The following is a 25197-nucleotide window of genomic DNA, read 5'->3' on the forward strand; positions in this document are numbered from 1 at the left end:
AGTTACCCTCCGTGCGACAAACCTCTCGCGTTTGAGTCCCCGTAGCCGATCCTCATGCGATGGAAATCCTTCCTCCAGGTTCCGGAGCACCCCACTATTGCTGGAAATTCCTAACAAGATATCCTTTAGCCGTCCTGACTTGTCATACTCCCACACAGTGAAGCAGCACACGGGGGTAATGCACTCCCCTCGCCGCCATCTTCAAACTCGTTCATAATTTAAAAACATGTTTATATCACAGTTTTTTATCTTTTTAAGTTTCAGACCTTACCTGTTAACTTTCTACAATGAAAGAACCCACCCACATCTTTTCACTTCTTTTTTCTGTCTTTGGTGCTGGGAATTGCCTTTTGTATACCAGGCAAGCGCTCTACCACAGAGCTATGCCCCAGCTTCAATATTTTCAAAAATACATATTTTAATTTACATTAGAAGTTACTATTTAAATTATTTCAAACCATCTTTTAAAATACTAAAAAACAGTTTTAATATCTCTTTTAATAGAGTACAGGAGATACATTCTAATTTCATAGAGTGAGAGGAGAAGGAACAGTCCTCGCTGAGTCAGAAGAACATAAATTAAAGACAACACATTGAGTGTATTAATACTGTCATTGAATGCAATTTGACTACCATTTCAACATACTAATCTCAGAGTCTAATTTTGAGGAAACCCAACCTGAAACAAAATATATTATTCATTTGTATTTGTATATCATTAAAAATAGTTCAAAAATGAGGTTCATCAAAATATGAATTTTGTGTCATCAAAAAATCAAATTAGTAAAAATCAGCTTTATGAAGTATAGATTACACTGCCATCAGAATTCAAATTTATAAAGAACACAATGAGAAACATTTAGGCCAAAATGCTGAAAAACTATGAAACGGTCCTGATTATAATTCATTTCCAGGAAAACTACAGTATCAAGGATAGATGAAGGAGGGAAAAACAAACAAACAAACAAAAAGGGGTGGGGGAGAAATGAATTACAGTAGAGGGGGTAGAGAGAGAAGATGGGAGGGGAGGGGAGGGGGGATAGTAGAGGATAGGAAAGGCAGCAGAATACAACAGACACTAGTATAGCAATATGTAAAACAGTGGATGTGTAACCGATGTGATGCTGCAATCTGTATACGGGGTAAAAATGGGAGTTCATAACCCACTTGAATCAAAGTGTGAAATATGATATGTCAAGAACTATGTAATGTTTGAACAACCAACAATAAAAATTAAAGGAAAAAAAAAGAGATCCTAGAATTCAGTAAGAAAGAATCCATAAATATAAAATAATATAGAATGACAAGCAAAGAATATGAAATTCAACTCACAAGAAAATCCCATAAATATTCCTTAAACACATGAAAAGTTTTTCAATTTTCAATTTCAGCTCATTGATATTAAGAAAAATGAATAGTTTTCAGGGTGTAATTCAGTGGTACACCATGTGCTTACCAGTCTCCAACATCAAAAAAAGAAAGAAAAAATTGAATATTATAACTACCCCCAAAGAACTATTTTTAGCTAGCTGGCAAAAATCCCAAAAATTTGACATAGTTTTAGAGAAATAGTCACTAGCACAAGATCTAGAGAAAATATGATTCCTATGTAGGACAATTTAGCAATGTATGTTAGACACCCATACATTTTAATTTGTCAGTTTTGTTTCTGAGAATGTACCCATGGATTCCACCGATTTTACATTCTTCATTCTCTATGTATTTGATTATATGCAAAAAGATTTTCAGGACTTTTATTTTTTTAATTTTTATTTTTTGTGGTAATGAGAATTGAACCCAGGGGTGCTTTACCACTGAGCTACACCACAGTCCCTCTTATGTTTTGAGACAGGGTCTTGTTATGGCCCCTAGCCTGGCCCTGAATTTTCTATCTTCCTGCTCAGTCACCCAAGTAGCTGAAATTACAGACATCCACCAGCTGACATGGCTAGGACTAATATTTAACTGATGCACATGTGATCCAACTCGTTAGTTCACGTCCTGTATTCATCCTAAAACACTGACGTTCATGCTGTACTTAAATTGGAAATTTTAAAATATTATTCCTTTACATATGGAGAAGACTACTTTTTGCAGAAAAGTATTGAAGATAGTCCAAATAGCAATAATAGTATACTTGTTAAATAAATTATGGTGATTATTAAAATAAAAGAATATGCTGCTCTACAAAAAAAATAAATAAAACTTACTCAAAATTTTATGGGGAATAATGAAGATCCATAAAAAGCTAAACCAGTCATGACAAAGGAGAGTAAAATTGTATACTCATAACCAAAAATAAGAACTTTGATTCATACTTCATACCATATACAAAAATTAATTAAAAATTGACTTACATGCAAAACTAAGACTATAGGGCTGGAGATGTAGCTCAGTAGTACAGCAAGTGAGGACCTTGGTTCCTTAAAAATTTTATTCTTCCACCTCCAGTGATTCTTCAACTCTGCATTACTATCTGCTCTTTGCCTGTGCCCTTGGCACAGCATCCTATAGCCCTGCAGTTACCTTCACCCTTCCTTGATCTTTCTGTGATATACAGATGAATATGTATAACTTGTAGGATGTGTGATTTGAGTATTGCAGATATTAGAAATTAAGATTGGAGAGGCTGGGGTTGTGGCTCAAGTGGTAGCGGCTCGCCTGGCATGCACGAGGCACTGGGTTCGATCCTCAGCACCACATTAAAAAGAAATAAAGATATTGTGTCCATCTAAAACTAAAAAATAAATTTAAAAAAAAAGAAAGAAATTAAGGGCTGGGGATGTGGCTCAAGCGGTAGCGCGCTTGCCTAGCATGCGTGCGGCCTGGGTTTGATCATCAGCACCACATACAAAGATGTTATGTCTGCCAAAAACTAAAAATAAATATTAAAAAATTCAAAAAAAAGGAGGGAAAAACATAGATGTTGAGTATGGATGAGCCTCACCTACAAATGTTTGCAAATAGCAATTGACATGGAAAAGTTGGCCGGACCTGAGTTTGGTTAGAAGAAAATATTGTAGTTAAGGATTTCATAATGGAAGAGTCCCACATAACAAATGTCTAGCTTCATTCCTTGCACAGGTTATTTCTTCTGCCTTCTCCTTTTCTTTGAACTACTGACTTGCTTCTACTGGTCCTTCAAGATTTCAGTTAATGTGTCACATTCAACACTTCTGTGAATCTTTCTACAAGCTTCTCATCATCTTTTCTCCTGCCACACCATTTGTTTCACTTACTTCTATTTATAGTGTTTATTTATTTGTTGTTGTTTAATGCAAATTACAGTAAATCCCAGGTGAGCAGGGATCACAGTGGATACATTTCCAAATTTCCAAGATGAAAAGAGTTCCCAGCAATAATTAAATGAGCAATTGTGATTTCTAAATGAGATGATTAGTCATAATTTAAAATTATATTTCATTAATAAAGATCAACAAAAAATACAATGAATTATTTTTAGATAATTATATCTATTTTAATTAGATAATGTATTTGTCATGCTATTTTTTGTAAATGAAAATAAAAATAGTTAAAAATGATTCAATTTTTTAGTAGTTGAAATGTTCTCACTAATTCATGTCTGTTACTTATTTTTTTAGATATACCACAGTTTATTTAACCATTCACCAAGTGTAAACATTTCATAATTTTACAATCCATTTTGAGTTAATTTTTGTTTAACATGTGAGGATTAGTTTGTTTTATTTTGTTTTGTTTTGTTTTAATAAGATATGGTCTATTTTAGAGAAAGAACCATGTGCTGCTGAGAAGAAAGTATATTTGCTCATTGATGGATGAAACATTCTAAATATGTCTGTTAAGTCTAAGTTATTGATTGTATTATTTAGTTCTATAGTTTCCTTATTTAGTTTTTGTTTAGAAGATCTTTCCAATAGTGAGAGAGGTGTGTTAAAGTCACCCAATATTATTGTACTGTGGTCTATTTGACTCTTGACATTGAGAAGGGTTTGTTTGATGTACATAGATGCTCCATTGTTTGGACAATACATATTTATAATTGTTATTTCCTGCTTATATATACTTCCCTTAAGAAGTATGAAATGTCCTTCTTTGTCTCTTCTGATTAATTTGGTTTGAAGTCTACTTCATCTGAAATGAGAATGGATTATTTACGTAATCCACATGAGTGATAAGTTTTACCCTTCCTTTCACCTTCACCCTGTGGATGTCTTTGCCCATGAGGTGAGTCTTTTGAAGATAGCATATTTAATCCAACCTGCCAGTCTAAGTCTTTTGATTGATGAGTTTAGGCTGTTAACATTCAAGGTTATTATTGAGATATGATTTGTATTCTCTGTCATTTTTATTTACTTCTGGTTTTTGATTTGTTTTAGTTTCTCATTTGGTTGAATGTCACTTTAGTGTAGATCCTCCCTTTGTTGGTTTTCACTTTTTGTTTCCATTTCATCCTCATGGAATATTTTGTTGAGAGTGCTCTGTAGTGTAGGCTTTCTAGTTGTGAATTCTTTGTTTAATCATGGAATGTTTTAATTTCATGTTCAAATCTGAAACTTAATTTTCTGGATATAAAATTCTTGGTTGGCATCCTTTTTTTTTTTTTCCAAAGCTTGAAATATATTATTCCAGGACCTCCTATCTTTGAAGGTCTGGGCTGAGAAATCAGCTGAGATCCGAACTGGTTTCCTCCTATATGTAATTTGATTTTTCTCTCACAGCCTTTAAGATTTTACCTTTATTTTCTGTGTTAGTCATTCTCATTATAATGTGTCTTGGTGTGGGTCTGCTGTGATTTTTTAATTTTGGTGTCCTGGAAGCCTCTTGTAATTTGATCTTCCATTCCATTCTTTAGGTTTGGGAAATTTTCTGTTATTTATGTTATTGAAAATACTTTGCATTCTTTTGGTTTATATCTCTGTTCCTTCATCTATTCTGATAACTCTTAAATTTGGTCTTTTCATGTTAACCCATAATTTTTGTATGTTCTATTCATAGCTTCTTATCATCTCCTTCGCATATTCAACTCTACTTTCAAGGTTATATATTTTGTCTTCATTTTCTGATGTTCTGTCTTCCAAGTGGTCTAATCTGTTGGTGATGCTTTCTATTGAATTATTAATTTGGTTACTGATTCCTTCATTTCGAGGATTTCTGTTTTTTTTTTCTTCTTCTTCACAATCTCTAACTCTTTATTGAAGTGGTCTTTCACTTCCTGTATTTTTTCCTTTGGTTTCATTCCTTGTACTATCCTTACTATCCTTACTATCCTTACTATAGTATCCTTACTATATTATCCTTTACTTCATAAATCAGCTCAACTATATGCAATCTAAACTCCTTCGTGGATATTTCTTCTACTGTGTGATCAGTGGCTTATGTTGTTGAAGCATCTTGGTTTGTTTGGAATGCTTTATTCCCTTGTTTATTCATGTTGTTGGTGTGTTTTCCCACCTAAAAGTATGGATCTAAGGCAGGATAAATTCTGTAAACCTTAGTGTCCCTGAAGGTTTCAAGCATTTTGCCTTTACTGGTGAGACTAATTTCAAAAGCACCCAGTGAACAAGATACATAGCATGAAACCTAACAGCTCCCACTAAGGCATCTACTGCTTTCTCGCATTGAACCAAAATGATGAGTTCAATAACTATCTATAGTATAAACAGAAAATTTGTTAAAATGATTTAGAATTTCAAATGGGATGAGAGAACAGAGGTAGTGTAGTATGCAATATTCACAAGGGAGGAAGAAAGAAGCTAGAAATAAAAATTCACAGGAAGAGTGGTAGAGTAGACAACAGAGATTGACTATTGGTTGGAGAAAAGTTGGAAAGAAAATATACAAGAGAGAGGAAGAATATGAACAGAGAAAAAATTAAAGACATAAGAATACAATAGATCTAATAGTTTCTTTGTAGAGCCTTTTGGGTCTGCTAGGTATAGAATCATATCATCTGCAAATAGTGATAATTTAAGTTCTTCTTTTCCTATTTTTATGCCTTTAATTTCTTTCCTCTGTCTAATTGCTCTGGCCAGTGGGGGGTTCATAACCCACTTGAATCAAAGTGTGGAATATGATATGTCAAGAAATTTGTAATGTTTTGAACAACCCACAATAAAAAATTAAAAAAAAATAAATAAAAAAAATAAAAAGTTAAAAAAAAAAAAAAAAAAAAAAAACCCTGGGCTGGGGATGTGGCTCAAGCGGTAGCGCGCTCGCCTGCCATGTGTGTGGCTCGGGTTCGCATCACATACAAACAAAGATGTTGTGTCCGCCGAAAACTAAAAAAAAATATTAAAATTCTCTAAAAAAAAAATTTAAAAAAAAGAATACAATAGAAATGCAAAACACCAATCATATATCATTGTCCTCCACACACTGATGCATAAAAAACATCCTGTTCCAAATATGGTAGAGAGATTAGTGAATCAAAAAATAAAATAAGTCTTTCTGGAAAGTTGAACTGTCTCTGTCAGTGTTCAACAGTTTCTCAGCCCTATCTGTCTCTGACATCTCTTGAGATCACCAAACCTAGATTAGCCCTTGCAAACCCAGTCTCTATCCCCTTGATCTGGGCTTCAGATACCTCAGGCTCGGCCACACTGCAGTCCCAAGATCTCAGTGCTGTTCCTACTTGCAGAGAGACCACCAGAAATACACTCATGCAAAGGAGCAACTCCCAGATGCAGCAGCAAGACAAGGGCCACCAGCACACTCAGCAGGAGGACCCCAGGGGCCTCCAAACATGAAGGCACCTCAACACTGGACCTGCATGTCCCAGCTGAAGTCCCCAGACAGATGCTTTCATGGTGGTAGACCTGCTGGCAACCAGGCCCCTGGCCTTAGCTGGTGTCACAAAATGGGTGCAACAACATACAACAAAATCTAGAGTCTCCCCCAAAGCAGTCCTCTAGGCTGTGGTAACTGTGGTAGTGGTGGTGGTTGGGTGGTTGTTGGCAGCAGGTGGCTGCGGCTGCAGCTGTGGGGGCAGCATGTCATGGTGATCTCCAGGGGTCAGCAGCAGTGTCGTCTTCAGTTGCAGGGCAGCAATTTCTTCTGTGGCAGTAGCATCCAGAAAGAAGACCTCCAGGCGATCTCAGGCTTGCAGCAGCGGAATCAGAGGCAGCAGTAATGACAGCAGTGGCTGATTGACAGGAGACCTCAGGTTCAGCAGCAGCGACCACAGAGGTACCCAGGGAATTCACATATTACGTAACCGAGGCCGTGCCCAGAGAAGAGAAGTCACTCCCAGCTCGCAGTGACTTCTGTGGCAGCCCAGAAAGAAGACCTCTAGGCGATCTCAGGCTGGCAGCAGTGGAATCAGAGACAAAAATCTCTTACTTATTTGTAATTTCAACTTTTGTTCTCTTTTTTAGAATATAAATTTTATAAAAGTGTATCTTATAACACAGTATTATATTTTTATTTGGCAAGAGCAGCATTAAAATAAGAAATGTTTTTATTTAACTTTCCTCCTTCAGTATGTCAGACATTTTCACGTTCATTTAATCTGAAATATCATTCACACTCGTCATTCTCCTGCCTGTATTAGACATCACAGGTAGCTTAATAAATGCTAGTTTGATATTGTCTATTTATTTTACTTTTTAAAAAAACTTATGGAATAACAAAGATTTAGTACAGTGATAATGTAGAAAAAAATTAAAACCTATTTTCCCTAATGTAATAACAGTAAAAGATAGAAATGAATTAAGTTGATTATAAGTCATTTTTATTTATAAATCATCATTATGCTTGCACTATATAAGAATTCAACTTAAATACAAAGATTTAGTGAACAGTTAGGTGGCAGATAAATAGGATCAGAAGTGCCTTTCAAAACCCGTAGTGGTGTTTATTTAGAAAAACACTGACCTTTGTCTAGAGTTGAACTGTTTTGTCTAAAGAATGAAGTTTTGTGTTGTACTGATGGTGGTAATGCTGAGAATCAAACCCAGGGCCACAACCATTAAAGAAAAGACATTTGTGACATCACAAAATACACAACTGGATATTTCAGTAGCATAAAATATTATGTTACTGTATCCCCATAGAATTGCCTCTATATTTCTCTGCAGATTCTTCCAATAAATCATAGTAGTTCTAGAATAAAAAATGAAAATAAGAGGAATTTTAATATAAGCATCATTAATACTTCACAAATATTTATTTTGTACATGCTATGGTCAAGAAATGCATTAAGTAGGATGTGCTCAGAAGCACAAAGATAAATGACATATCTTTGTTCTGTAGGTGTTTGAAATCTAGTGAGAATGATTGACACTTTATTAATATTCATATTAGAGAATACAGAAAATGTTAGGACACAGGGTACCTTAGAATTTAAGAATTCAGTCTTAGCCTAGATTTAAATGTGGATTCCAGTTTGCAACACCTGAAAAGGTCTTCAGAAGTTCTTCCAGAGTATAAACTTCAGAGCAAAGTAGAACAAAACAAACAAAGGACTATTTACAGTACTACCATCAGTTATGCTGTTATTAGGGTGAATGGATAAAGTTTGTAAAATGTGCTTTTCATGGAATCTGTTGGTCAGTAAGCATTAAAGAAAAGAAATTGTCATTATTATTAAAGAGATAAGCAATGACACCTGAGAGCAAGATCAATTATTTTTGAGTATGCATACTGAGTTTAATAGAGGATATACTATTTGAGTTATGCTTATAAATAGCATTTGGATATTGACAATATTGGAAAGAATTGGGAAATATATTTTTGATTGAGGGAAATAATAACCAAAGACATGGAGAATGTGATATTTGAGGAAAATTGTGAATAGACGACTGCGATCAATTCAAAGGGAAAATATTTTCAAAAATAAGATGTCAATAAGAGGCCAGCTGCAGAACCATGAGAATGAAGCTGTAATAGTTACAGAGATTAATCACAGATGAAACCATGATTTCAAGTTTAAGAAAGAATCCAGGAGGATACTAAAATTACTTTTCAATTTTAAAAATCTACCAATAGAAAAGACACATACAATGTAGGAATAATATCTTAAAATTTATTTTAATATTGCATGAGAAGTATTTATCTTCATGGCTATATTTGATTGAAATAAGTTATCAAAATCATGATCAAATTCAAATTTTCGATAGTTGTCTTGTTTGTTTTTACTTGTTGTATTCTTTCCATTTGTTTCTCAGAACATATTTGGCAGGAATTTCTCTTTCAAATATCATTTTGAAAAATGCTATTTATGGTAAATCATCTTACTAATGCACTGAGGTAAATTTTAAGAGCTTGGACTAACAAATCCATTTTTTACCATTTAAATAAATTATTGAATTATATTCATCATTAAAAAAGTGATTCTTACAATTTGATACTGATCATAGTTTGAATATATAAAATAATTCCTTAAACAAGTTACATAGATTTCATAAGGTACTCTCATATATGACACTGCTATTTTCATAGTTGAGTTAAGCCTTGCAATAGGTACATAAACTACCCAAAGAATGACTGACCAAAAGCTTATAAACCTGACTATAAACATCATAACTATTGAACCGTGAAGTGAAAAACAAATATCTATAAGTTGTGTAACATCTATCTATCTATCTATCTATCCATCTATCTATCTATACCTATTTTTTTTTCTTTTTTTGTACCAGAGATCGAACTCAGGGGTGCTTAGCCACTGAGCCATATCCCTAGCTCTTTGTATTTTTTATTTTGAGATAGGATCTTGCCAAGTTGCTTAGGGCCTTGCTAAGCTCCTGAGGCTGACTTTGAACTTGGGATTCTCTTACCTCAGCCTTCTGAGCAGCTGGGATTTCAGGTGTGCACCATCATGCCCAGTTGCAGCATGAGTTTGTTTTTTTTTTTTTTTATTTGTAAGTAATAATTTAAAAGGGAACATGCCACATGTACTTCCATTTTTGGTTAAATAAGAAAAGCCTGATTGGAAAGGCAATGTTAGAGAGCAAGGAAGTGGTTAATTCTTGTGTAGGAACTGATGGCATTCCTGAAACAGGTAGCTAGAATCACTTCAAGGACACAAGCCAGGGGTTCAAATTTCATGGGGCAATACTTAAGATACAGACAGTCTGTGTGATATGATCTGTATTCTTGCTGCTCTAAGTGCCATAAATAATTACACAGGTGCAATTTCAAGAGTGCTATAAATGAGAATAACTCTGATTCTTATAGGTTGGGAATTTTCTGTAATTGCAGAAAGCTCAAAGTGCTTGTCTTACATGGATTTTGATATCTGGCCAAGTATTCACAGCAATTCACTCTGGGGCCAAGACTGTTTCCTGACTCCCAGGTAGATTTCAGATAAGATCAGATGCAGAGAGAGAATGGCCTTCTCTGGAAAACTGTTTCAAAAATTGAGAAAAATATTTCTTGAAATATGTGTATTTGAACAGAAAAAAAAATAGTGGCAATATATTTTTAAAATGGCTATGTTTGCTTAAATTACATTTTCATTTACAATTTATCAGTGAAAATACTTTGGTTTGTTTAAATACATATTATTAAATAGGTAATTGTGGGTTTTTCTTTAATTGTTTAACACAACAAAATACTTTGGCAACCTATAAAATCGGACTAAGATGTTTAGTTAGAATTAGAAATGTTCTATTGGAAATTTAGATTTACATATCATAATGAAACATAAATGATTTTGGCATTTCAAATTGTTTCTCATTAGTCAGAGTGCAGTGTAAATTCCATGCCCCACCAAGCCCTACCTAAAATACACATTCTCTCTCCAACCTCATCATTTCCCTTTGCACCCCCTTCGTCCACTCTCATCCTCATCCTTGTTTTCATTATCCTCATTACTATGTTACTTATTGGAATTCAAGGCTTTGACCTTATGTTTTATTTTCCTCCTGCTTAGAATAATATTCATATGGTGAACATATTGTAACAGCTCATGTTACAACTCTTCAGACACCTCTTCAGGGAGTCTTTACTGGCTCTTTCTTGAATCAATTTTCTTTCTTCTTTCTTTTGCTCCTTCCTTTCTTTTTCTGCTTCCTTCCTTCCCTCCATCCCTCACCCCTTCTTTCTTCCTTCCTTCTCTCTCCCTGCCCCCCCGCCTCTTTCTTTCTTTTCTCTCTTGTTGTTTTGGTGCTGAAATTGAATAGAGAGCCCCTCTCACACTTAGCCTGCATTCTACCACTGAGCTGTACCCTAGTCTTTTGTTTCTTTCTCTCTCACTCTCTCTTTATTTCATAACTGCCAAATTTTATGGTAGTTTATGGAATTGAAAACCAAAGGAAATATAAATTGTCATCTCGTCTTTGAAATTTCTTCTTGCAACAAAGCCTGACCTAACCAGAAATAGATACGGAGGCAGGGGATATAATCATTGTGAAAAACATTAGAGCATGCTGTTCATAACAAGGCCTGCCCTCAACAGAAACTGTTCTACCAGAGTCAAACCTAGTGAAATTTTATCAGTATCTAATTGACCTGGTAGAAGAGAATACTCAGTTCCAGTTTGCTCTGGGTTTCCATGTGTGGGAATGGAAATATTCAACTCTAGCTTTTTCAAGCAATCCTTGAAAGGAGTGGGGATTAAGAAGCATTTGTGAAATTCATAGTCCAATGTCACAAGCTTACTAAAAAACTAAGATCTAATCATAGAACTATAGAAATATCCCTCTGACATTTCTGCTATTATTTACTTCAGTTTTTAGGTCCAATAAAGCATGCCCCCCTTTCAGTGAAATATTGCAGGTCATAATAACAGGCAAAAACACAGTTTGAGAAGGTAGACTAAGCAACAGAACCAGGGATAGGTCAGAGATGTTGGGAGGAATAGAGTTTGAATTTAGAACAACTATGACCAATATGCTAAATGATCTAATGAAAACAGTAGACAATATACAAGAATATTTGAATGATATAAGATCAGAGGTGGAAATTTTAAGACAACATAAAAAAGAATTACTAGATATACAAAAACAATATAAAGGAAAAGAAAAATGCCTCTGATGGGCTCCATAGTATATGGGCATGGTTGAGGAAAGAATCTTTGAGCAAAGACATGTCAGTAGCAATACCCAGTAACCAAACTGAAAAAACAAAGAGAAAACAGACTGAAGAACAAAGTAAGATAATATAAGAGTATATTAAAGAATTATGAGACAATTACATGAAATGTAGCATGCATATAAAAGGAATAACAAAAGAAGAAGAGAGAGACAAAGGAGCAGAAGAATTATTTGATGTAATCATGACAGAATTTTCCAAAATTAATGTCAAGTACCAAAGAACAGACCAAGGAAGCTCAGAAAATTTCAACCAGGAAAAATGCCAAGAGAACTACACCTAGGCTTTTTATATTTAAACTAAAGAAGACCAAAAATAAAGGGGGGAAAAAAGAAACCTTCCAAAAAGCCATTTTACTTACAGAGGAGCAAAGATAAATTTTACATATGACTGCTCAGAAGCCATGCAAACAAGAAAGGAGTATAGAGATATTTCAAATGTTGACAGAAATGAAATCCTCATTAATTTAGAATTTGTATCTTACAAAGTTACCGTTCAAAAAGAGAAAGAGAAATAGACACTCAGACAAGCAAAATTTGAGAGAATGCATTGTCTCTTGGCCTTCCTTGAAAGAAATATTGAAAGTTCTTCAGATAAAGGAAAAGTAATATGGGTCAGAAATTGGGGCCTACATAAAGGAAGAACATTAGAGAAGGGATAAAAGAAAGAAAATTTAAGAAAAAAAAACTTTTTTAAATTGCAAACTGAGACACAGATTTACTTGAACTTTAATGTTTTTGCTCAGTAAATAAGGAAGGAAATACCAAATTTAATAGTAAAGGAGATTTCACCTGCCTTTCAGTGGCATAGCTCCTAGAGAATCTGAAGGGAATTTTTCATTTGCAATTCTCTGTTTCAGGGGCACTGTATCTTTTTGAGTATCTGATAATTCTTAATGTGATTTTAATGCATAAAGGGTTATCTTATAAATTTCATTTTTCCTTAATTCTGATTTTAAAGCTTAATTTTCAAGCAAGGTGCAATGGATTGTATAATTTACAAAATGTTCAATATGAATTTATTTTTGCCCATAATATCTATATAATTTTATATAGCTTACACAAATGGGCTCATACTTGGTGGGTGGTTGTTGTTGTTTCTTTATTTTTTTTTTTCTTCATACCAGTGATTGAACCAAGAAGCACTTAACCACTGAACCAGAGTTTTTTTGTTTTTACTTTGAGACAGTCTCACTAAGATGCTTAAGGCCTTGGTAAATTCCTGAGGCTGGCTTTGAACTTGTGATCCTCCTGTCTCAGCCTTCTAAGTCTCTGGGATTACAGGTGTGAGCCACCATGCCCAGCTGAGCTGGTGTTTTTTAAAGGATATTTAGATCAAATTCCTTGTGGGCAGAAATACTTTCTTATTCAGTCTTATATAACTACTACTTAATGTAGTGTTTGGCAGATGTTCAATGACTATTTGCTAAATAATAAATAACTGCCAGCATATACCAGTAACTTTAAATAAAGTGTTACAGTTTGCAGCATTTCAAATGGTCATATCTACCTGCTTTATAAGCACATCTTCAGGTAGATGAAAACAGTGTAGTTTGGTTTTCAAATTCTGTGCCTGTCTGGGTAGAAGTTGACCCAAACATGAATGAAAAGAACACAAGGACACTAAGCTTGGGAGGGAAAAAAGTGAAAGCTGATAGGTCCGTTAATTGTGGGGAAGAAATGGGTGGATATTAAGAAGTGGAGCAATGTGGAAGGTCTGATGCAGTACAGACTTTGAAAGTAGCTATTAATAATAAACGTAAATGTTGTCTGGTGGCTGATGCTGTTATTGGGTGGGATATATAGCAGCAGGGGTGAGAGAGGAGAGAATGACTTTATCTCTCCATAGTCCCTGCTTTTACAGGAGAATAGGATGACAATAATAAAATACTTCTGGAGGCTGGAAATTGAGATCAAGACACCAGCATGATTGGGCCCTGGAAGGACCAATTCTCAGAGTTGCAGATGCTAATTTCTTATTGTCTCCTTACATAATGGAAAGAGAAAATAGGTTTATTTTATTTCTTCTTATTTTTAATCAATTTTTAAGTACATGAAAATGAAAATATAACTTAACTTGTGAGATGAGAAGAAACAGTACTTAGAAGGAAATTTGTGGCACTGAACACACATATTAGAAAATAATAAAGACCAGCCTGGCCATACTACCCAAAGCACTATACAGATTCAGTGCAATTTCAACTAAAATCTTAACATCATTTCTTATAGAAGTAGAGAAGGCAATTATGGAATTTATTTGGAAAAATAAGAGACCCAGAATAGCCAAAGCAATCCTTAGCAAGAAGAGTGAATCAGGAGGCATCACAACACCAGACTTTAAACTATACTACAGAGCAATAGTAACAAAAGTGGAATGGTATTGGCACCAAAATAGACATGTAGACCAATGATACAGAGTAGAAGACACAGAGACAAACCCACATAAATATAGTTATCTCATACTAGACAAAGATGCCAAAAACATACATTGGAGAAAAGATAGCCTCTTCAATAAATGGTGCTAGGGAAACTAAAATTCCCTATGCAGCAAAATGAAACTAAGCTCCTATCTCTCATTATGCACAAAGCTCAACTCAAAGTGGATCAAGGACCTAGGAATTAGACCAGGGACCCTGTGCCTAATAGAAGAAAAAGTAGGCCCAATTCTTCATTATGTCAGATTAGGCCCCAACTTCTTTAACAATACTCCTAAAGCACAAGAAATAAAAAAAACACGAATAAATACATGGGATGAATTCAAACTAAAAAGCTTCTTCTCAGCAAAAGAAACAATCAATGAGTTGAAGGAGAGCCTACATTTGGGGAGAAAATTTTTGCCACATGTATGTCAGATAGAGCACTAATCTCCAGGATATATGAAGAACTCAAAAAAGTTTAACAGCAAAGAAACAAACAACCTAATAAATAAATGGGCTAAGGAACTGAACAGACACTTCCCAGAAGAAGAAATACAATTGATTGACAAATATATGAAAAAATGTTCAACATCTCTAGTAATCAGAGAAATGCAAAGCAAAACTATTCTAAGATTTCATCTCACTCCAGTCAGAATGGCAGTCATCAAGAATACAAGCAACAATAAGAGTTGGCAAGGATGTGGTGGAAAAGGCACAATCATACACTGCTGGTAGGACTGCAAATTGGTGCAGACAATATGGAAACCATACCGCTTATGGAGATTTCTTAGAAAACTTGGAATGGAACCACCATTTGATCCAGCTGTCCTACTCCCTGGTCTATACCCTAAAGATTTTAAAACAGCATACTACAGTAATGCAGCCACTTAAATGTTTATAGCAGCACAATTCACAGTTGCTAAACTGAGGAAGCAACTTAGATGACCTTCAATAGATGAATGGATAAAGAAACTGTGGTATATATACACAATGGAATATTACTTAGCATTAAAAGAGAATAAAATTATGGCATTTGCAGGTAAATGGATGGAATTAGAAAATATTATGCTAAGTGAAATATGCCAATCTCAAAAAACAAAACAAAACAAAACAAAAAAACAGGGCCCAATGTTTTCTCTGATAAATTGATGCTAATCCATATGGTGGAAGGGGTGTGTGGGATAAGTAGAGGAACTTTGGATGAGGCAAAGGGGAGGGGAGGAGGGATCAAAGGGGTAGAAAAGACAGTGGAATGAGACAGGCGTCATTACCCTAGGCAAATGTATGATTACATAAATGGTGTGACTCTACTTCATGCCCAACTAGAAAAGTGAAAAATTCTGCTCCATTTGTGTAGAATGAATCAAAGAGCTTTCTACTGTTATGTATAACTGATTAGAAGAAAGAAAGAAAGAAAGAAAGAAAGAAAGAAAGAAAGAAAGAAAGAAAGAAAGAAAGAAAGAAAAGAAAGAAAGAAGGAAGAAAGGAAGGAAGAAAGAGAGATCAGCTTGGTATGTTGGCACATGTCTGTAGCCCCAGCAAGTCAGAAAGCTGAGGCAGGAGGATGCAAGTTCAAAGGCAGACTTAGTAACTTAGTGAGGTTCCTAAACAACTTAGCAAGACCTTATCTCAAATTAAAAAAATAAATAAATAAAAAGGGTTGAGGACTATCTCAGTGGTAAAGCACCCCTGGGTTTAATCCTCATTACCAAGAAAAAAAATCAGAATCAATATAGGCCTCTACCTTTAAAAAGTAGGAAAACTATTAAATAAAAGTGAAGAGAAGAAATAACAAAAATTTGGTAATAATCAATGAAATTGAAATAGGATAGAAAATGTCTATCTCACAGGGGTGCAGTGGCACAAGCCAGTAATTCCAGTGATTAGGAATTCTGAGGCAGGAGGATTTCAAGTTCAAAACCAGCCTCAGCAACTTAGCAAGGCCCTAAGCAACTTAGTGATACCCTGTCTCAAACTGAAAAATTTAAAAAGAGGTTTGGGATGTGGCTAAATGGTTAATTGTCCCTGTGTTCAATCCCTGGTACAAAACTAAAAACAGACATACAAACAAAAAATCCTAAAAAACACATAAAGAACATGCCTATATTGCTGTAAAGGGAGTGTGATGATTTGGGTGAGGTCTCAGAAGATGGGAAGACTGGGAAACTAACTACTGAGAGACTGGTTAAGTGATGGTGACCAGAAAGCTGATCAAAAGTTTGACAGTAAAGGCCATGCAGAGGTGGTATTAGATGGAAATGAGGACTATTCTATTGAAAGTTGAAGCCAAGGTCACACTTGTTACACCATTGCAAATAATCTTGCTGCATTGTATTTATGTTCTAAGAACTTTGTGGAAGACAGAATTGTAAAGCAATTATACTCTTTGACATAGGAAATATCTAAACAGCAAAGCATTCAGGTACTGCATAGGTGCTTTTGGACCTTTCAGTGCCACCTTGGAGCAAATAGGAGGAGAATTCTGATAGCTGGAAAATTTACTGTTCAGCTGGGAAAGAGCAAAGAAAAAGCATAAGAAAAAGAAAGGGAAAAAAGCATAAGAAAAAGAAAGGGAAAAAGGAGGCCCCACAACCACTACCTAAAGAGAATAGCTCAGATAAACGGGATCCAAATTAGCTAGACCCTGTCTCTACATAAAATAGTTGTAAAAAGGGTTGGGGGTGTAGCTCAGTGGTTAAGTGACCCTGGATTCAATCCCTGGTACCAAAAATAAGTATCCAAGTGCTGTGCAGGAGGTCAATGAAGGAAGGTCTTGAGAGCATCTCAAAAAACTATGAAGGCTCCTCCCTCCTCCCATTACAGGTTCAGAGACTTTTGAGGACAGAATGGATTAAGGAAATGAGCCTAGGGTTATCTCCATAGGCTTGCTGTTTCTGGCCACCTTGGGATTCTGCTTTTTGCTTTCTGGTGAAGTGCTTGACAGTCACTCCAGCCACAGTTCAAATGAGCCCAGAAAAAGCTCATGGCATTGCTCTGAAGGGAGCAAGAAGCAGACTTTGGAAGTGTTCTTTCTGCAAGTGTGCTGGATGAAATAGCTATGTGGTGGTGGTGGCTTTTCACCAGTTTCTCAAAGGAATGCCTGTGAAGTCAGGCAGAAACTTTTCACAGGATCAGAACAGCCACAGAAATGCTCCATTAGAATGCCTAGCTGAGCTGTGGGAGCAGGCATGTAAGACCATGCGTTTTGCATATCTCTGTTTTGTGGTATACAGCATGAATGATAACACTTAATGATAAAAATATTAGCTTTAAAGCATGTTTGTTTTTATTTTTAAATGTTGTTATTTTGTCATTTTTCCCCCAAATAAATGTTGCTTTTCAATATGGGACAATATAAAACCTTGACATGATTTTCTTCTGACATCTGTCGTCATTCAACTACAATTAATTTTACAAATATACATTTACTTATTGTGTTACGGAATATACATACAAATAGGAAACCTTGTTTCTTCAAATGCAAAAATATTTAAAAAAACTTCTTAAAGCTAATTAAAACCAATATTGAAAATCAAATTAAAGCACCACTAGTCTTTGCTCTTGCATTAATTATATGGAAAATGTACTCAAAGGAATTTAGGAAATGTAGCAAGCTTTTGCTAAAGTCTAATGTTCCAGAAATTCATTTAATAGTTACTCTCTCCTTTCCTGACATAGGCTTGTATTTTTCAAAAGAGCATACTTTAAGAAAGCACAATGCACAAAATACCACATAAGGTCACCTTTCAGTGTTAGCAGTTTCATCCCATGTGTACAGTGTGCTCCTAACACCATTTTAGTATTGGCAGCCATGAAAGTTGCACCAAAATTCTTGGAGGTGAGTACTCCAACTACTAAAACCCTGAAACCACCTAAAAGCACAATAAAACTGATTTTCAGGGATAAAGGAAGAGAGAAAAAACAAAACCCCAAAAACTCTAGTCTTTGAGTTTGGCAGTCTTTCAATTTGGAAGGACTTTGCCACTTCCAAGTGAAGTCTGTGTTGCTGAATGGCAACTAATGCAAAATAAAATTAAGAAGCAATGACAGTGTAATATTTGAAGTTACACTAAAGTTGAAATTATATCTGAGTGATAAAACTAGAGCTGTAAATAAATTAAAATTATTTTTAATAATATACTCTAAAATATTGTTTTTAAGTTCTTAGTTACCAGATATTCTTCTTCAACTAGTTATGAGTGTCCTACTACTAGTCCTTCAACTAGTTATGAGTATACTACTATTTTTCATTTTCCCATGTATATTTCTTAAATCTTCTATAAATTTCTCTTTTTTACTGATGTCCGGTTTTCACTTTCAGATCTTTTAATTTCATCAGTGAATGAGATATACAGTCATACACGACATTCCTACTGAAAGCTGACATGTATTCTAGATCTTCTGAAGCTCCATAGACGTTTCCAAGCTCTTTATTAGTCTCTAAGACAGCATGAATTTATTTTCTTAAAATATAGAACATGTTGAATTTTGAAATAAGATACATGAAAAATTAATATTTGGATGTCAAAAATGAGCTATTTAAAATGAAATATTTAAGCCCTTAAACAGAAATTTTAATATAATGGTGAAAAAACAAAAAGTCAATGACCTTTCTTAGACAAATGGAAAATTAGAATGAAAATATAATTCTAAATGAACATTCCAAAAAGTTTTGTGGCATATTATGGAGAATATCCCCTTCAAATTCTGTGACCAATTATTTCTTCCTCATTGTCCTGTTTACAGACACTACAAATGTTAACACTTGATTTCCCAGGTTTATCGGATAAAGATGCAGGAGCACAGAGATTAAGAAAGGCTGTGTCCTGATGACACCATTTGGCAACTCTAGGACTGCCTGCCTCTGGACTCCTTATGTGAAACACTACTTAAAACAAAACACCCCAACTGTGCTGTTTAAGAAAACAAAAAGCAGATGTAGAAAAATTTAAGAGTTCTATAGCAAGTTATAGTCATCAGAGTAGAATAAAGACATTTTTAAATACAAGACAATGCAGGTGCCTCGTTAGCGCAGTAGGTAGCGCGTCAGTCTCATAAATACAAAACAATGCAAAATTTATGTCCCATGCATTAATTCTTGGGATGCTATAAAAGGCAAATGAGGTGATTAATACAGAAAGTGAATGATAAGACACTATAGCAAACAGGGACCTGACATCTATACTGCTTAATGTAGAAGTCTAGAGGATCATCACCAAAAGCCAGCTACAGAAAACTGTGCAGCAAATCTTGATAATATCATTAGTCCCCTATTAACAGATTTTGATGTTAGTTCTTTAATTTCTTTCTCCAATTCTGTACACCTCAATTTAGCTTTCTGTAATAGCATCATTTGCTTCTTGGCAAACTTGATGAGACCTTCCCTGGGCAATGTTTCCAGCTGAAAGATGTTTCCAACTTGTTCTCACTCACATTTCCATGCCAAAAAAGAAATGTATTTCCACCCTTTAGGCAGCCTGCTGGTCAAACATTCCCTTTACCTTAGATGTACTGGTCCTATGGTGAGGACATCCTGTCCTGAACAGGATCCTGCCCACCACATGCCTGAACCCAAGACACTCAGTGCTTCCATCTGAGGCCTACTTTGTTTCCAAGTTCTTTTTTTTTTAAATTGCTTTCATTTTTTTAAATACATGACAGCAGAATGCATCACACTTCTTATTACACATATAGAGCACAATTTTTCATATCTCTGTATATAAAGTATGTTCACACCAATTCATGTCTTCATACATATACTTTGGATAATGTTGTCCATCACATTCCACCATTATTGCTAACCCCCTGCCTCCTCCCACCCCTCTGCCCTATCTAGAGTTCCTCTATTCCTCCCATGCACCCTCTCCCTACCCCACTATGAGTGAGTCACCTTATATCAGAGAAAACATTCACCATTTTTTGGGGGGGGATTGGCTAACTTCACTTAGCATTATCTTCTCCAGCTGCATCCATTTACCTGCAAATGCCATGATTTTATTCTCTTTTATTGCTGAGTAAAATTCCATTGTGTATATATGCCACAATTTTTAATCCATTCATCTACTGAAGGGCATTTAGGTTGGCTCCACAGTTTAGCTATTGTGAATTGTGCTGCTATAAACATTGATGTGGCTGTGTCACTGTAGTATGCTGTTTTTAAGTCCTTTGGTATAGACCGAGGAGAGGTATAGCTGGGTCAAATGGTGGTTACATTCCAAGTTTTCCAAGGAATCTCCATACTGCTTTCCATATTGGATGCACCAATTTTCAGTCCCACCAGCAATGTATGAGTGTGCCTTTTTCCCCACATCCTCGCCAACACTTATTGTTGTTTGTCTTCATGATAGCTGCCATTCTGACTGGAGTAAGATGGTATCTTAGAGCAGTTTGATTTGCATTTCTCTAATTGCTAGAGATGATAGCATTTTTTCATGTATTTGTTAATTGATTAAATATTCTCTTCTGAGAAGAGTCTGTTCATGTCCTTGGCCCATTTATTAATTGAGTTTTTTTTTTTTTTTGGTGTTTAGTTTTTTTTGTTCTTTATATACCCTAGAGATTAGTGCTCTATCTGATGTGTGATGGGTAAAAATTTGCTTCCAAGATCTAGGCTCTCTATTCACCTCACAGATTGTTTCTTTTGCTAAGAAGAAAATTTCAGTTTGAGTCCATCACATTTATTGACTCTTGGTTTAAATTCTTATGCTATAGGAGTTTTATTAAGGAAGTTGGGGCCTAATCCCATAAGATGAAGATTAGGGCCTACTTTTTCTTCTATTAGACGAGAGTCTCTGGTTTAATTCCTAGGTCCTGATCCACTTTGAGTTGAGTTTTGTGCATGGTGAGAATTAGGGATTTAATTTCATTTTGTTGCATATGGATTTCTAGTTTTCCCAGCACCATTAATTGAAGAGGCTATCTTTTCTCCAATGCATGTTTTTGGTGCCTTTGTCTAACATAAGATAATTGTAATTTTGGGGGTTAGTCTCTGTTTCCTGTGTTCTGTACCATTGGTCTACCAGTCTGTTTTGGTGCCAATACCATGCTGTTTTTGTTACTATTGCTCTGTAGTATAGTTTGAGGTCTGGTACAGTGATGCCATCTGCTTCACTCTTCCTCCTAAGGATTGCTTTAGCTATTCTGGGTCTCTTATTTTTCCAGATGAATTTCATGATTGCTTTTTCTACTTACATGAGAAGTGCCATTGGGATTTTGACCAGAATTGCATTAAATCTGTATAGTGTTTTTGGTAGTGTGGTCATTTTAACAATATTAATTCTGCCTATCCAAGAGCAAGGTAGATCTTTCCTTCTTCTAAGGTCTTCTTTGATTTCTTTCTTTAGGGTTCTGTAGTTTTCATTGCATAGCTCATTCACCTCTTTCGTTAAGTAGATTACCAAGTATTTTATTTTTTTGAGGCTATTGTAAATGGGGTAGTTTTCCTCATTTCCCTCTCAGAGGATTTGTCACTGATATACAGTAATGCCTTTGAATTATGGGTATTGATTTTATACCCTGCTACTTTGTTGAATTCATTTACTAGTTCTAGAAGTTCTCTGATGGAGCATTTTGGGTCTTCTAGGTATAGAACTATATCATCAGCAAATAGTGCTAATTTAAGCTCTTCTTTTCTTATATGTATCCCTTTAATTTCTTTCATCTATCGAATTGCTCTGGCCAGTGTTTCAAGGACTATGTTAAGTAGAAGTGGTAAAAGAGGGCATCCCTGCCTTGTTCCAGTTTTTAGAGGGAATGCCTTCAGTTTTTCTCCATTTAGAACGATGGCCTGGGGCTTAGTGTAGATAGCCTTTATGATGTCGAGATATGTTCCTGTTATCCTTAGTTTTTCTAGTGTTTTGAACATGAAGGGGTGCTGTATTTTGTCAAATGCTTTTTCTTCGTCTATTGAAATGATCATATGATTATTATCTTTGAGTCTATTGATGTGATGAATTATGTCTCTTGATATCCTTATGTTGAACCAAACTTGCATTCTGGGATGAATCCCACTTGATCATGGTACATGATCTTTTTGATACGCTTTTGTATTTGATTTGCCAGAATTTCATTGAGCATTTTTGCATCTATGTTCATGAGAGATATTGGTCTAAAGTTTTCTTTCTTTGATGAGTCTTTGCCTGGTTTTGGAATCAGGAGAGATTAACCTCATAGAATGAGTTTGGAAGTGCTGACTCTTTTTCTATTTCCTGAAATAAATTGAAGAGTTTTGGTTTTAGGTCTTCTTTAATGGTCTTGTAGAACTCAGCTGTATAAACATCTGGTCCTGGGCTTTTCTTGGTTGGTAGGCTTCTGATGGCATCTTGTATTTCATCATTTGATATTGGGCTGTTTAAATTGTATGTATCTTCCTGATTCATTCTGGGCAAATAGTATGACTTAAGAAATTCGTCAATGCCTTAAATATATTCTATTTTATTGGAATATAAATTTTCAAAATAATTTCTAATTATCCTCTGTATTTCTTTTTTAAAAAATATTTTTGTACTTGTAAATGAGCATAACGCCTTTATTTTATTTGTTTTTATTTTTATGTGGTGCCAAGTATTGAACCCAGTGCCTCATGCATGCTAGGCAAGTGCTCTGCCACTGAGCTACAGCCCCAGCCCCTATCCTCTGTATTTCTGTAGTGCCTGTTGTGATATTACCTTTTTCGTCATGTATGCTGGTAATTTGAGTTCTCTCTCTCCTTCTCTTTGTTAGCATAGCTAAGGGTCTGTCAATTTTATTTATTTTTTTCAAAGAACCAACATTTTTTTTTCTATTTTTTTAATTGTTTCTTTTTTTTGGATTTCATTGTTTTCACCTCTAATTTTAATTATTTCTTGCCTTCTACTGATTTTACTGTTGATTTGTTCTTCTTTCTGTGGGGCTTTGAGATGTAGTGTGAGGTCATTTATTTGTAGACTTTTTCTTCTTTTAAGGAATGAACTCCATGCAATGAACTTTCCTCTTAGAACTGCTCTCATAGTGTCCCAGAGATTTTGATATGTTGTGTTTATGTTCTCATTTACCTCTAAGAATTTTTTAATGTCTAATTTGATGTCTTCTGCAACCTGTTGTTCATTCAGTATCATATTATTTAGTCTCCAGGTGTTGGAGTAGTTTTTATATTTTATTTTGTCATTGATTTCCAATTTCATTCTTTTATGATCTGATAAAATACATGGTAGTATCTCTACTTTGTATTTGGTAAGAAGTGCTTTGTGGCCTAGTATTTGGACTATTTTAGAGAAGGATCCATATTCTGCTGAGAAGAAAGTGTATCTGCTTGATGCAGGTTGAAATATTCCATATAAGCCAGTTAATAAGTTATTGATTGTATTATTGAGTTCTATAGTTTCTTTATTCAACTTTTGTTTCAAAGATATATCCAGTGGTGAGAGAGGTGTGTTAGTCATCTAAGATTATTGTGTGGTGATCAATTTGACTATTGAACTTGAGAAGAATTTGTTTGATGAACATAGCTGCACCATTGTTTGGGCATATATATTTATGATTGTTATGTCTTGTTAGTGTATCATTCCCTTGAGCAGTATGTAATGTCCATCTTTATCCCTTTTGATTAACTTTGGCTTGAAGTCTACTTTATTTGATACGAGGATGGAAACCTCTGCTTGTTTCTGCAGTCCATGTGAGTGGAATGATCTTTCCCAACCTTTCACTTTCAGTCTGTGTATGACTTTTCCTATCAGATGAGTCTCCTGGAGGCATTATATTGTTTGGTCTTTTTTAATCCAATCTGATAGCCTGTGTCTTTTGATTGGTGAGTTTAAGCCATTAACATTCAGGGTTACTATTGAGACATGGTTTGTATTCCCAACCATATTTGTTTATTTTTGTTATTTAACTTGACTTGATTTTCTTCTTTGATTAGTTTTTCCGTTAGGGTACTACCTGACTCTGCTGATTTACATTGTTGGTTTTTGTCTCCTCTTCATGGAATATTTTTCCAGTGATATTTTGTAGTGTTGGTTTTCTAGCTGTAAATTCTTTTAACTTTTTTTTATCATGGAAGATTTTTATTTCAGCTTCAAATCTAAAGCTTAATTTTGCTGGATACAAGATTCTTGGTTGGCACCCATTTTCTTTCAGAGTTCGATATATGTTGTTCCTGGATCTTCTAGCTTTCAGGGTCTTTGTTGAAAATTTTGCCATTAACCTAATTTGTTTCCCCCTATATGTAGTCTGATTCCTTTCTCTTGTGGCTTTTAAAATTCTCTCCTTATTCTGTATGTTGAGCATTTTCATTATAATATGCCTTGGTGTGGATGTGTTGTGATTTTGTACATTTGGTGTCCTGTAGGCTTCTTGAATTTGGATTTCCAATTCATTCTTCATGTTTGGAAAGTTTTCTGATATTATTTCATTGAATAGTTTGTTCATTCCTTTGGTTTGGACCTCTATGCCTTCCTTTATCCCAAAATTCTGAAATTTGGTCTTTTTATGCTATCCCATATTTCTTGAATCTTCTGCTTGTGGTTTCTTACCATTGTCACTGTGTGGTCTGTGTTCTTTTCAAGATTACATATTTTGTCTTCATTGTCTGATAAAGTCGTCTACTATCATCAAAGTGGTCTATGCTGTTGGTGATGATGCTTTCCTTTGAACGTTTAATTTGGTTTGTTATTTTTTTCATTTCAAGGATTTCTATTTTTTTTTTAGAACCTCTATCTCCCTGTTGAGGTGATGCTTTGCTTCCTGTATTTGTTTATGTAGCTCCTTGTCAAAGTGATCTTTCACTGCCTGTA

General features: G+C 35.0%; 1 protein-coding gene across 2 annotated transcripts in view; it reads left to right on the forward strand.

Moving 5' to 3' along the window:
• Window positions 1-25197, forward strand: part of Hnf4g (hepatocyte nuclear factor 4 gamma) — a 234409-nt gene that overhangs the window by 135737 nt on the left and 73475 nt on the right. Inside the window, exon 11 of one of the 2 annotated variants that reach the window (XR_007340585.1) lies at window positions 7016-9293. The exons of the other annotated variant lie outside the window; for it this stretch is intronic. The gene's annotated coding sequence lies outside the window, so the exon portion shown is untranslated. Of the gene's footprint in view, window positions 1-7015; window positions 9294-25197 lie in introns of those variants that run through there. 2 annotated transcript variants of the gene reach the window in all.

The sequence above is a fragment of the Marmota marmota genome, unplaced genomic scaffold (genome assembly GCF_001458135.2).
Source record: "Marmota marmota marmota unplaced genomic scaffold, marMar, whole genome shotgun sequence".
Classification (NCBI taxonomy): Eukaryota; Metazoa; Chordata; class Mammalia; order Rodentia; family Sciuridae; genus Marmota; species Marmota marmota.